Source organism: Microcebus murinus, chromosome 5, assembly GCF_040939455.1.
Source record: "Microcebus murinus isolate Inina chromosome 5, M.murinus_Inina_mat1.0, whole genome shotgun sequence".
In the NCBI taxonomy this organism is placed as follows: Eukaryota; Metazoa; Chordata; class Mammalia; order Primates; family Cheirogaleidae; genus Microcebus; species Microcebus murinus.
In genome coordinates this window covers 4,713,260-4,726,698 of record NC_134108.1, presented here as the reverse complement: position 1 = coordinate 4,726,698, position 13,439 = coordinate 4,713,260, and the positions used below count along the sequence as shown (strand labels likewise).

At 35.0% G+C, this 13,439-nt stretch overlaps 1 protein-coding gene across 8 annotated transcripts in view; it reads left to right on the top strand.

Annotated features, from left to right (window-relative positions):
- QKI (QKI, KH domain containing RNA binding) overlaps window positions 1–13,439 on the top strand; it is a 160,807-nt gene that overhangs the window by 132,247 nt on the left and 15,121 nt on the right. The window lies entirely within an intron of this gene.

Here is a 13,439-nt window from a genome sequence, read left to right as displayed (position 1 = left end):
TGGGAAAACAAGGTTCTCAGGCTATAAACTAGGTTGTTCAGGTGCATATAAATACAGCCCTCCATATCCATGTTCCACATTCCCATGGGTTCCACATCCCATGGATTCAACCACAAGAATTGAAAGTAATTCGGGGGGAAAAATACTTGAAGACATTCTAAACACGAACACTTGAATTTGTCACCAAGTACTATATTGAATTCATTCAAATGGAGTGATGTGTATAGGCATTGTATTAAGTGTATTATAAGTAATCTAGAGATGATTTAAAGTATATAGGAGGATGTACATATAGGTTATATGCAAATACTACACCATTTTGTACCAAGGACTTGAGCATTCATGAATTTTGGTATCTGAGGGAGGTCTTAGAACCAGTCCCCCATGGATTCTGAGGGAAGACTGTACTTTCAGAGAGAGCTTCAGCTTTTCCCCTATCTCTCAAGAGAATTGGATTTTGGTATAATGACTTTTTAGTGAGAAAATGCTCCTCTAAATGTCTAAGGTGATGAACATCCTGAACACTTCTATCACCTTGTTTGTCCTCATGTTATCAGTAATAATAATTCTTGCATTGATGGTTTATACCTGCTCTTCAGAAAAACACTCAAAGTGAAATTTAAGTAAAATATTTTGAGGCAAAAATATTATTTATACATTAATCTTCACTGCTTAATGTGTAATTACACATCAGTGTAATCTGATCAAAATCCTTTAGTTCTAAGATTATTGTTTAGCCATTAATAAAACTTGACTCAATGACAGATAAAATCTAAAATCTCATTTAAGTGTAGAATACAGAGACCTTCATAGAAGTCCCTACCAGTTATCTCTAACTTATGCGGAGCTCCTTGAAATCAGATTGACATAATGCTTGATGTGCTATGTGTAAAGTACTCTGATGGGTGTATGCTGCTTTAGGAAACATGATGGAGGAGAAAAGCATTCGGAGAAATTGAAATATGCTGATTAATTTTTTCTTGCAAAGAAGAACAATTCTAAAATAAATTTAATTCAGTTCTACATCAATGTCATAATCTTCATACTCCATCTCTGTGTTTTAGCTGTGTTGTTTATTCTGCATTAGGACAACAGGAGCATCATTCCAAGTAGGATTTTCACAAATAATCAAAAGCACCACTTCTTTGGATACAAATCCATTTAGATAGACTCACTTAAGAAGTGTGACAAGGTATAGGTTTTAAGACTTTCATCATTATCATACCATAATTATATAAATCACCAAGCAGCTATATAATCTCTCTTTACTATTGTCTGGCAGCGACTTACGCATGTTAAAAAAAACAACAGAGGGGCTTTCCCCAAAACTTGGAACTTTAGTTTGATGCATCTCCTTGGTGATGATAAAGTATATCTTGCCTTTGGTAATTGTGAACAAGCTTTCATAAATAGAGACTCTGTATAAATGACATCCTCCTTTTGATTCTTGTAAAGATTCATTGAAGAATAGCTTCTCTCAAGACAAGGTTTTGTTCAAGTTGACAAATAGTTTAGACAGCTTATATAACTCTAAATTTGAGGTGCTGCAAATATAAATTAAGGAACCTTAGGCATAGAATAGTAGAGCAGTGTGTGTTTATTCCCCAGGAAATACTTTTGCAGTTTATAAAGGAAGTTCTTTCATTTTAACCTAAGCATCCCTCAGAATTTGCATGTTGGATTTATAATGTAACATTTTTAATGTTTATATCCCATAATTAAATTAAGCTTCTAAATGGCTGGGATAATGCATTTTAGTGTTTTGTTTGTTTGTTTGTTTGTTTTACATTTTCCTATTAAATGTATGATATTCTACCCAGAGATTCAAAAATAAATTTAAATGTATATTAATTTTTATTAAATATTTTAAATGTATTTAATAGAAGAAAATAGGTGAGTGATTTCTCAGTGTATTTTCTTTAGTTCAATTATTTTCATACATCCCTTTAATTTGTTTGCATGCCCTTCTGATGGTTGGTAAGTAGCATCATGTTCCTTATATATAGGCAAAGCATTTGTAATGCTTTTTTTTTTGTATGTATGTATGTATGTACATTGAAATTGAATTGCCAAAAAGGTTAAGGAAACCAAATGTCACTTACTGTATTTAATTTATATTTTTAACTCTCATTTAATTTTAACTCTCATATTTAATTTTTCTTGACAGTATTTAAAATGTTTTAGTGTTATATTTATAAGTAAAATTATTCAGATAGTCACTATGGTGAAATTTTAATAGTATATTAAATGATTCAGATAAGCACTTAAGATTATTGAAGATAAGCTTATTTGGTAGCTTATTATAGCTTGATTTTCTTCTGTATTTTTAATAACTGAATTTTGAAAATTTAATTTCAAAAGTGGCAGATTATTTCACTTATTAGATACATTAACTCTGCAGCCATATTGCTGAATTATATAAGTAGGTGTGTTTTGTTTTGTTTTTTATTCTGTTAAACTTTAATGCCTGTGTAGAAAAAAATCTTTCCAAATATAAAAATACATGCTGAATCATTTGTAGTAATGCCTTTAAACTGACATGGCATTAACTTATTTTTAGTAACCCTCTTTGTAATATATAATATGTCTGATCAAATTAGCAAACTCATGAATTAGCTTACATTGTAATAATTTATTTTATGAGGTCTTCTGTGAAGAATGGTAATATGTTCAGTTTAAATAAAATACTTTGATTACTGAATGTAGCATTTGTGGAATGATAACATACGTGGGGAGAGAAAAGGAAGCATTATATGACTGACAAAAGCAATTCACTTCACAAACTTCTGTTGAGAAACTATTTACCAGGCTAGAAACCAAGGCTTTAGTATATACAAAGACTTAGATTTAGTAATGTAAATGAGAATTGGACAAAACTGTGTTTCTTAATTCCTTATTTGTTCACTTGGTGTTTGCTTTTCAAAAGTGTCACATCCTCACTAAAATTAGATACTTGCCAGAGTGATCTTCTCTCACTTCTCATTCATTCTTCATGTCTCATGTACAGTCTCATCCATAGCCTTTTCTCCAGTCACCACTGCAGTGGTGACCATGCGTCAGTATGCTTCAAATCTAGAACTCTAGATCAACTATCCGTTCATCACTTCCACTTGGATGCCATGTAGGCATCTCAGACATCACATTTTTAGAAATAAAATGTTTTTCTCTGCCCTTCTTACACTGCAATTCCTGCTTTGTTTGCTCCATATTTGTTGCATAGGAGTCCACTTTCTCTTACCACAACCCCACTCCCTGTTGCCTGCATTGTCACCAAGTTCTATCTGATTCTGCCTCCCAGGAGTACATATCTTCTGTTGTCACAGTTGGACTAAGTCTATTTTTTTAATATCACCACTCCTTACTTCAGGTTTTCAGTGGGTTTCTATCACCACATGGTAAAAATGCGTGGCATTCTTAGCTTGTCTTCATATAATGTGTGCCTACCTTTCCAGCTTTGTTTTTTATCTTTTCTACCTTACACTTGTACCCACTCATTTTAAATAACTTGCAGTTCCCAGAACACCCCTTATTTGCATGTTATATTATAGTCATCTCTACTGGAAATACCTCCATATTTATTCTGTGCTAATAGTATAGTAGTGTGCATTGTTTATTAAAGCTGAATTTTTGTTTATTTATTTATTGCTTTTCTCCTGACTGTGGGCATTTCAGGGAATACACGAAGTCCACTTTATCCTTAGTATCTCTCCCTCGCGCTGACTTACACATACATACTAAGTGATCAATAAATGATGTTGGTTGAATTAATGAGTATTTGTTAATTCTTTAACAAAGCTCCTGTGGCTTGTATTTTGTGGTAATGATAGAACCTAAAAACACATTAATGTAAAATCTTGCACAAGTCACTTATCTTCTGTGTGCCTCAGTTTTTTTCATCACTTCATTAGGTTGTTCTGTTCTAAATTAGTTAATATATATATAAACAACTTTAATATGTGGTGATTGTCATGTACATGTGTAAGTATACACAAAACCAATGAATTGTATACTTTAAACAGGTAAACATTGTGGTATGTAAATTATGTCAATAAAGCTGTTTTCAAAAAGGTTGTAGGAGAGCATGACCAGTTTTAGGAACTGAAAGAGGATCTATGCTGAAGTGCAGAGAATGAGAGAAAGATTAAGGTGAGGTACCCAAGTAATAGACCTAGCAGGGTATATTTAAAGATATATAAAGATCTTTATATATTAAAGATCTCCAGAACTCTGATTTGCACACCTGAATGAATAGTACTGCTATTTGCTTAACATAGGGCAGGTGGACAGTGATAAGGTTTTGGGGCTTGAACATAATAAGTATGAAATGCCAGGTAGGAGTTTGTGGCTAGACATTAAAGATGTAGTCTTTGAGACTGTTAAAAGAGAAGAAAATCCCTAGGACTGATTTTGAGGCATTATACCATAATATAATGGCTGGATGTTGAACATATGAAGTACAAAGGAAAGGTAAGAGGAGAACCAGGAGAGAGATGGAGCTAAGGGGGAGGGAGCAGCCTTAGACATAGAGTTGATCGACAGTGTTAGGTGCTTCTAAGGTTAAGTAAAACAAAGACTACACTGCCAGTTTGATTTGGTGTTATAAAGGTTATTAATAACCTTAATGAGAGGTGCTGTGAAGGATGGGGATGAGCCCCAGTTTGGAGTAAACTGAAGAAGTTAATGTATGAAGATACAGTGTGGTTGTGGAGGTGAGGAGAAAGGCAGGCAGCAGCTTGAAGAGGGATAGGTGGTCTGGAGTTGTTTTTTAAGGATGGGAAAGGATAGTGGACAGGGTGTAGTTCATGAGAAGTCATAATTGCTCATGAGAAATTCTTGAGAAGGTAACCATGTGTAGAGAGAGACCCCCTTCACCCTAGCAGTAGAAGAAAGGAATGGGCAGGAGGAGGCAGCCCAGAAGGGTATAGAAGATTTAACCAGAGAAGTGTGAGAGAAAAGCCAGCAAACTTGAGGGCCAATTTGTGGTTAGTGATGATGAAGCTTGACCACATCCGATCTGTTGTAATAATCTGATTTTCTTCAGCAGTTCTGGCTGGACTGGATGTGGAGAAAGTGAATAGGAAAAGGTAAGAAAGGCTCAGGAAAAGCCAAGAGAAAGAGTTCTCCTAGCACTCCAGTGCTTTGATTAATTTAAGACTTCCAGTAAAAGACCAACAAATAGAAAACTTATTTCCTAAAGCCACTCTACAGTATTCTTTAATTTTGTATAGCTGTTAAGTGGACATGTGTTAATATGCAATAGTAGTAGTGTTTTACTTTGTTATTCAGAACATCTTAAAGAAAAAGTTACATTCTTTTCTAATTTATCACATTACTGTTCTAACAGGTGTTTTAAGCACCTTCTTGTGTTCATTGAACAAATATTTATTAGTGTTACATATACCAGGAACTTATTAGTATACTTTTCAAAGTCAAACTATGTAGTCTGTTCTGCAATAAATGAAAAGGTGTGCTCCTAATACAATGTAGTCAAAACCATAAAAATGTTTTTCCGGGGAAATTAAGAGAGTTTTAGGCTCACAGTGTGTCTTAGTTTGTTTTCTGTTGCTTATAACTGAATATCTGGAAGTAGGAATTTATTTCTTACAGTTACAGAAGCTGAGAAGTCCAGGGTAAAGGGACTGCATCTGGTGAAAGCTTTCTTGCTGGTAGGGACTCTGTGATGTCCTCAGGCAGCACAAGGCATCACATGGTGAGGGGGCTGAGATGCTAAATGTGTTCGCTCAGGTTTCTTTTTATCTTTTAAAGCTACCAGTTCCCTTCCCATGGTAACCCATTAATACATGAGTGGATTAATCTATTCATGAGAACAGCCCTCCTGATCCAGTCACTTCTTAAAGTCCCCCATCTATCAGTACTGCCACATTGGGGATTAAGTTTAAATATGAGTTTTGGAGGGGACATTCAAAGCATGCCACACAGTAATAAAATTACCTTTTCCTATAGGAATTTCAGTAATCAAAGATTTTTAGAAATGCTATATATCTAATACTATAAAACCAAGTTATATGGCCGGGTGTCGTGGCTCACGCCTGTAATCCTAGCACTCTGGGATGCCAAGGCAGGAATATTGCTTGAGCTCAAGAGTTTGACACTAGCCTGAGCAAGAGTGAGTCCCCATCACTACTAAAAAGAAAAGGAAAAGGAAAAAAAATACATAAAACAACAAAATCCAGCCAGGCATTGTGGCACGCCTATAGTCCCAGCTACCTGGGAGGCTGAGGCAGAAGGATCGCTTAGAGCCCAGGAATTGGAGCTTGCAGTGAGCTACAGTGACATTACCACACTCTATCCAGGGACACACAGTGAGACTCTGTATTAACAAAAAGGAAAAAAAAAAGGCAATGTAAAACCAAGTTATAACAGGGCATATCTAGTGTTGAATTACTCCTAATTCTGGAACCAGAGAAGTTGCCACAAACAAATTGTTTTTTTTTAAATATTCATGCCAGATATTTAAAGCACCAACCACTCCCAACAAAGAGCTTACTTCCGTTGGGAACATTGATCAAATTTTAACTAATAGTGGACGGCCAATGTGAATGTTGTTCTCAGTTCATTGATTCCTGATTTCATTTATCCTCATAATTATTTATCTGTTAGTAAAAGACCAATGTTTGTATATTGATGTATAAGGGAAAAAACTCAATTTCTGTTACTGTACTCTCACAATGCAGAATACTTCTGTGATCTCTGGTTACCAAAATGTGTAGGGATTTCTCCCCACCTGTAACATACCAGTTCTAACACCAGATTCTCCAGTACAACTAGTTGGGTGTCCTCTAATTCAGTCTGGTTCTGAGGCTGTTTACCTGAAGATAACATCAGATCCAACAGGTTGAGGGCTCCAGTCCAACAAGACTGCCCCCATTTCAGACACTAATCACAAGTACTAGGTTGTCACTTATACTTTTTCCTTTCCCTACTTTGTTCTGCTTTAGCCCGACTTTGAGGCGCAAACTTTTAGTAAGTTATTTGCATTGAAGGTATGCCTTTAGATATCTGACGGAATGACAAAGAAAAAACAAGTTAAGATGGAAAGCAACCAAAATTAATTGCCTCAAATGTCACCACAATGACTACATCCATAAATAATTTGGGTACGAATAAATCTAGGAGTGGTGACTTAGAATTGTTGTGAATGCCAGATAGCTTTCTGCTTCTACTCTTCTTGAGATTGTCAAGATTTGATAGCTCAAATATCTCATGAATATCTACTGGTGAAAAATGGGTTACTTTGAAGAATACTTCATTACTGTGATAAATACATTATATAGCAACATTACCTTGGAAGTCTTGCAAGAGCATTTGGAGTTCATTAACAGTTTAATCACAGATCTTCATGGTTGAGTTTAATACTTACAGTTAACCCCCTAAAATTGTGAGCAACATTTTTTGCTTATACACTTGACCCTTGAACAGTGTAGAGGTGAGGGGCATTGAGCCCTACATAGTTGAAAATCCACATATAACTTTTGTTTTATTTTGTTTTTGAGACAGAATCTCATCCTGTTGCCCTGAGTAAAGTGCCGTGGCATCAACCTAGCTCACAGCAACCTCAAACTCCTGGGCTCAAGTGATCCTCCTGCCTCAGGCCCTGAAGTAGCTGGGACTACAGGCACGCACCACAACACACAGCTTATTTTTCTATTTTTAGTAGAGATGGGTCTCGCTCTTACTTAGGCTGGTCTAGAACTCCTGAGCTCAAGCAATCCTCCCGCCTAGGCCTCTCAGAGTGCTAGGATTACAGGTGTGAGCCACCTTTCCTGGCCCCACATATAACTTTTAACTCCCTAAAATCTTAACTACTAATAGCCTGCTGTTGACTGTAAGCCTTACTTGCTAACATACAAGTTGATTAACACATATTTTTTGTGTTACATATATTATATACTGTATTCTTACCATAAAGTAAGCTACAGAAAAGGAAATGTTATTAAGAAAATCATGAGAAAATATATTTTACTATTCATTAAATAAAAGTGGGTCATCATAAAGGTCTCCATCCTCCTCATCTTCACATGGAGTAGGTTGAGGAGAAGGAAGAACAGAAGGAGAAAGAGGAGGAGTTAGTCTTGCTGTCTCGGGGTGACAAAGATGGAAGAAAGTCCACATATAAGTAGACCCACACAGTTCAAGCCCATGTTTGTTCAAAGGTCAGCTGCATACCCGTGTGCTTTCTGGAGAAGGAATCTATGGTTATCTTAAGAGAAGACCTTTAAAACTTTTCATGATCCTTTCCCCATGCCTTTTCATTTGGTCTTCCACTCCACCCTGTGCAAACTCCTGTCATGATACCAGTCACACTTTAGTGAACTTGCTTTACCTTTCTCAGAGCTCATTCTGAATATGAGTTTAATATATTTTTACTTTCAGAATGTTTTGTCTTGTGTTCATTATGACTTTTTACAAGATTTACCCACCTCGAAGCCCCCTCCCCACCACTATCTGTAGACTTTCTTATTTTTTGAGTATCTCTTCCAGCTATCACAACTAAAAGATTTTTAGATCATTATTTTCAGATTCTTTATCTTCTATTGTAAAACAAGATTCTCTTAGACTCCCAAATTGTATTTATATGTCCTGTCTTCTAGCCCAACCATATGATCTCATAATATCCACCTAAAACACAAATCAACTTTAGAGGTCTTTTTTATCTACAAAATAATGATGTGGCTCTACTAATGCTAGTATGTGGCCTAAATCATGAGTCATATAAATCTTTCAAAAGTTTACCATTCCTATTAAACTTACTATGGAGAATAACATTATAAATTGTATCATGTTGAATTTAGCAGTGGAAGAAATAAATGCTTATTGAGACAACGCTTTTCTTTTCTGTGATCATTACTACTTTTAAGTGGATCTGTTTATACCTTGTTGAAGAAAGGCAGAACATACTGTACTAAGGTAAAAAATATTTATTTTTTGTGATTCAAATTGAGGTAGCATTATGTGTGTGTTTACATATTCTAAGCTTTACTGGTTAAAGTGCCTCATACTTTCTCTCTACCTCATCTTGCTTTATCTGTGGAAAGTTCTTGCCACTAAGCCAGGTATTATGATTAAGAGGGAGTACTTCAGATAGTGTAATGGGAAATACAAAAAGATATGTGAAGCTTTTTTGCCTTATTGTGTGTCTAACATTTACCTTTATCTTACTGTGATATAGGCATAATTTAAAAATATACATTTATACATATCCGTTATCTGTCATCCATAATTGCAAGCCCTCAAAAGTTCTGAAAAGCATGTTTATAGTCTGTCTTTACCCACTTAGTGTATTTTTCTGTTCATTAAAGTTTGTATTATAGGAATGTTCCCCCAGACACTGCTAGGGATGTTATATGATCTGTGGCAAATTTTCTTTCTATAAATCTGAAAAATTCTGAAATTCTTAAGACACTTCTCTGATGCTATAGATTTTAGCTGTTAGCAGGTATCTGTTATATTTTTGAACTTCTATGTCTCAAAAGTAATGGTGTTATTCATAATGTTTTAATAATCTTACATAAGAATATTTTCATGCAAAATAACCAGGGAAATAATCATCTACCCTATGACCCAGCAACTCTACTCATAAGTATTTAAGATAAATGAAAACTTACATGCACAGAAAATGCCTTGTAATTTCTTAGTGGTTTTGTTCACGTATTTCAAAACTGGAAACAACCAAATGTCTACTGCAGAAAAATCAGTAAATGCAATTGATAAACAACAAATCATATACTACTAAGCCATTAAAACAAATGAACTGCTGATACACGCAACAGTATGGAGGAATCTCTTAAATGTAACATTGAGGGAAAGAAACTGGACATAAAAATTATGTATGATTTCATTTTATGAAATTCTAGAATAGGTAGATTAAATTGTGGTGTGATAGAAGTCAGATTGGTGGTTAGGGCTTGAGGCACAAAGAGACTTTCTAGATTGGTGGAAATGGTCTGTGCTTGATGTACATTTCATCAAAACTGATTGAATGTTGCATAAGATCTTGGGATTTCACTACATATAAAATACGTCAGTTGTTTTTAAATGATTTTAAAATATAGGACAGACACTTAGGAAATGAGAAGTTATGAGACTCCGGACAATTATTGAATTCAGCATTATGAAATATAATTTTATGACATGTTGGTTGCCTAAGAACAACCATTTGTTTTACAAATGAAAAAGTCAGTCTTCTGTCACTATAGAGATGTTTGTCCTCCTTCACAGTTCTACAAGATATACCTTGTGAAATGTCTAGAGTTGAGATGTACAACTGCAGGATGCCATATTTGATCAGTTATCTTTGAGAGAAGAGGAGAAGTCAGATAAACTCACTGAAGTCTGACTACTAGAAGCTCTAGAGCCTCTGGGCTGTAAAGCAAACTTAGTAGTAGGTTTTTCAATCTGAAGTTATATTTGAAAAAGAGGTGGCATATATCTTCAACAGTGATTTGGCAGATACATACTGCCAAATTTCATTATCAAAGTCAGAACAATAAGGTTGAAATAACCACTTCCATTACAAAGTAATTCTATATAAACTTTGTCTTCTGTTGAGACATACAGCATCATGCTCTGTGAATACAGAGTGGTAGGCATAGTCAGAACACAGTAGTGAATCCCATCCTGGAGTGAGACGACCATCTGGGTTCAGATTCTAGCCCTGCCATCTAAATCCTGTGCTCTTCTGGGAGGTGTTAATACAGCCTGCCTACCATAGTGTAGTATAATCCAGCGGAACATGCCATCATCTCCAGCAACATAAAACAATGTTTAATGTGCCCCTGCAACTTTTTAAAAACCTACTTTGCAGTAGAATACAGGGAGAAGATATTTGCATGTTTATGGAATTACTATTACTTGACTCCCATCAACTTGTACAAAGACGAACAAAAAATGAATATGATCTCATCATATGGAAGCAACATTATATGGAAGATTACACCAATACCTGGTGAAGCCTGTGCTGTTGTTTTATTCTCCTCTTGGGGTGGTCTCTGTTCTGTTTCCAGTAATCCTGCACCCTGCAAATGACACACGTTTGCACACAAACTGGCGTGCACATGCAGTTCTCCCATCATTTTTCTCTTTGCTTTCTCCCATGTTTGGTATTCCATCACCAGCTAATGAATAGTGGTTTTGTTATGCGAGAGAAGCAGTTCAGTTCAAACATGTTTCCAAGCACCTATTCTCTGCGCCAAACTCTTCTTTCATCTTTATAAACGTGAATTTGTCCTCTTATTTGCTGACATTTTCAAACTTGTGCAACCTTTTCACTATAGAGGATGACTGGAGGTATACCTACTGCTTTCCTTTTATTTATATAGAATATAACTTATTAATAGACTTCTGGTATTCCATTATTATATGTAGGTTTAAATTTGAAATCTTGAGAAGTTTTAATATTTAGTACTATTAGTTTTTAGCAAACAAGCTTAAGGAGTTTTATTATAATGAATTTCTAATTCTTCCAATATTAATGTGTTTTTGTTTTTAACAAGTAATTTCTGTGTCTTTCAAAGAAATCATATTCATTTTTTTCTTCATCTTTGTGCAAATTGATGGGAATCAAGTAATAGTAATTCCACAAGCATGAGCAAATATCTTCTCCCTGTATTCTACTGCAAAGTAGGTTTTTTAAAAGTTGGCATTGGCACATTTAAACATTGTTTTCATGATGTTTTCACTCATCTTTAAATCTTTGTGATTTATTAAAAGCTCACTCAGCAGTCCTATTTACTATAAATTATAGTACACCATTCTGTGCTGTAATGCCAAAGATAGAGTTTTCTGTATCATTACAGCTGCAATAAAGAAAAGAACTGAGAAGTTTGTCACTTGTCCTGGTTCTGCCCCTGCCCCTTTTTTGAATCAGGGAGGAAGAAAATTATATCAGAAAATTGAATTGTTGGGTTACTTTCGTTGTAAATATTAAGTACTGAGGATTAGCTAATGTATAAAAGTTGGGGGCATCTCTACACAAACTTTGAAAGATAAAACTTTACTGCTTTCTTTTCCTGTGGCTAAAGTTTATCTTTATAGGACTTAGACATTTCAGATTTGGAAATAAAGATTTCTCATACCGGTTATTTAAAAAATAAGTTCTAGCAAGTAACTTGGGTAGATGGGTACATGGAGAGTAGGCAGTGATAAATAAGGAAACTCTATTCTCATTGGTTTTACTTTGGGAGTGGTGATATTCAACAAACTATTATTCAGGGCAGAAAGAGTATACAGTAGGTCGTCACTTAATATCATCCATAGTATCTTGGAAACTGTGACTTTAGGCATATGGAGTATAATGACGTTGAAGGGAATGACTTATTCAAAGGTCTGCTGTAAGTCATCATATCACTTAAAGTTAACAGTTTCCAAGAACCTTTTGACAACATTCAGTGAAGATTTACTGTAATGAAGGGATGGTCCCATGAGAAGGTAACATCTGGGTTGCAATTTGTGGGGATAGGTTGGATTTGGAAAGAGGGAGGGGTATATGACATACAAAGGAGCATTTACAGTGGAGGAAATGGGAATATGCACAGAGGTCAGTGGGGGGGGATGATCTAGTTTTATTTTACAAAATGTTTAATAAACATGAGATAGGTTTGTTTAAATAGTAGAAGATTAATTGGTTTAACGTGAGAAGATAGTTTGGGGCCAAATCATAGGTAGCTTAAGTCTTTGAAATGTTTTGATAGTAATAAGAAACCATTAATGGGTTTGAGACATGAGAATGTTGAGAAATATTTTGATGAGAATTGTGTTTTGGGCAGTTAATCTGGCCTTTGTGTATAGATTGGTTGGAGGACAAGACGTCGTTAACAGGGTAGTCTAGTAGTTTGGGTACTACATCAAGAATGACTAGAATAAGGATGACAACAGTAAATAGAAAGAGTGGTACAAAGAAGCTAGGGTAAATGGGGTGGCCAGACATTTCGATGATCAGGGTAATTCTGGTTTATGCCTGTCTTTATACCATAGTGCCCCTCTTTTGCTTTTAGGCATTTCCTGGTTTGGACAGTAAATTATATGGTGACCTTAAAAATATTAATAGATTGCCATAGATTTGATAGCACTAATTAGATTGAGGAAGGAAAGGGATGGTGGCATAAAAGAGTAGAATGTACAGTCATTAGAAGTTCTTAATGATTTTTATAACTTCACTAAATTTCCCTTTATGGAGAACTAAGCATAAAATTCCCTTATCTTAATACCACAATTAGATGGTATGTTGTATGTTTGTATGTTTAAAATCACAGTGTGTGTTTTTTTTTCTTTTAATGAACATGTCTTGGTTTGGAATATTCAGCAAAATGATAGATGCTGAAGAGAATATACTATATTTAATCTTAACATTTCTGTTCATGTACACTTAAAAGCAGAGCTTTTCAGGAGAACTTTAATAAATCAGTATAGCTTACATAAAA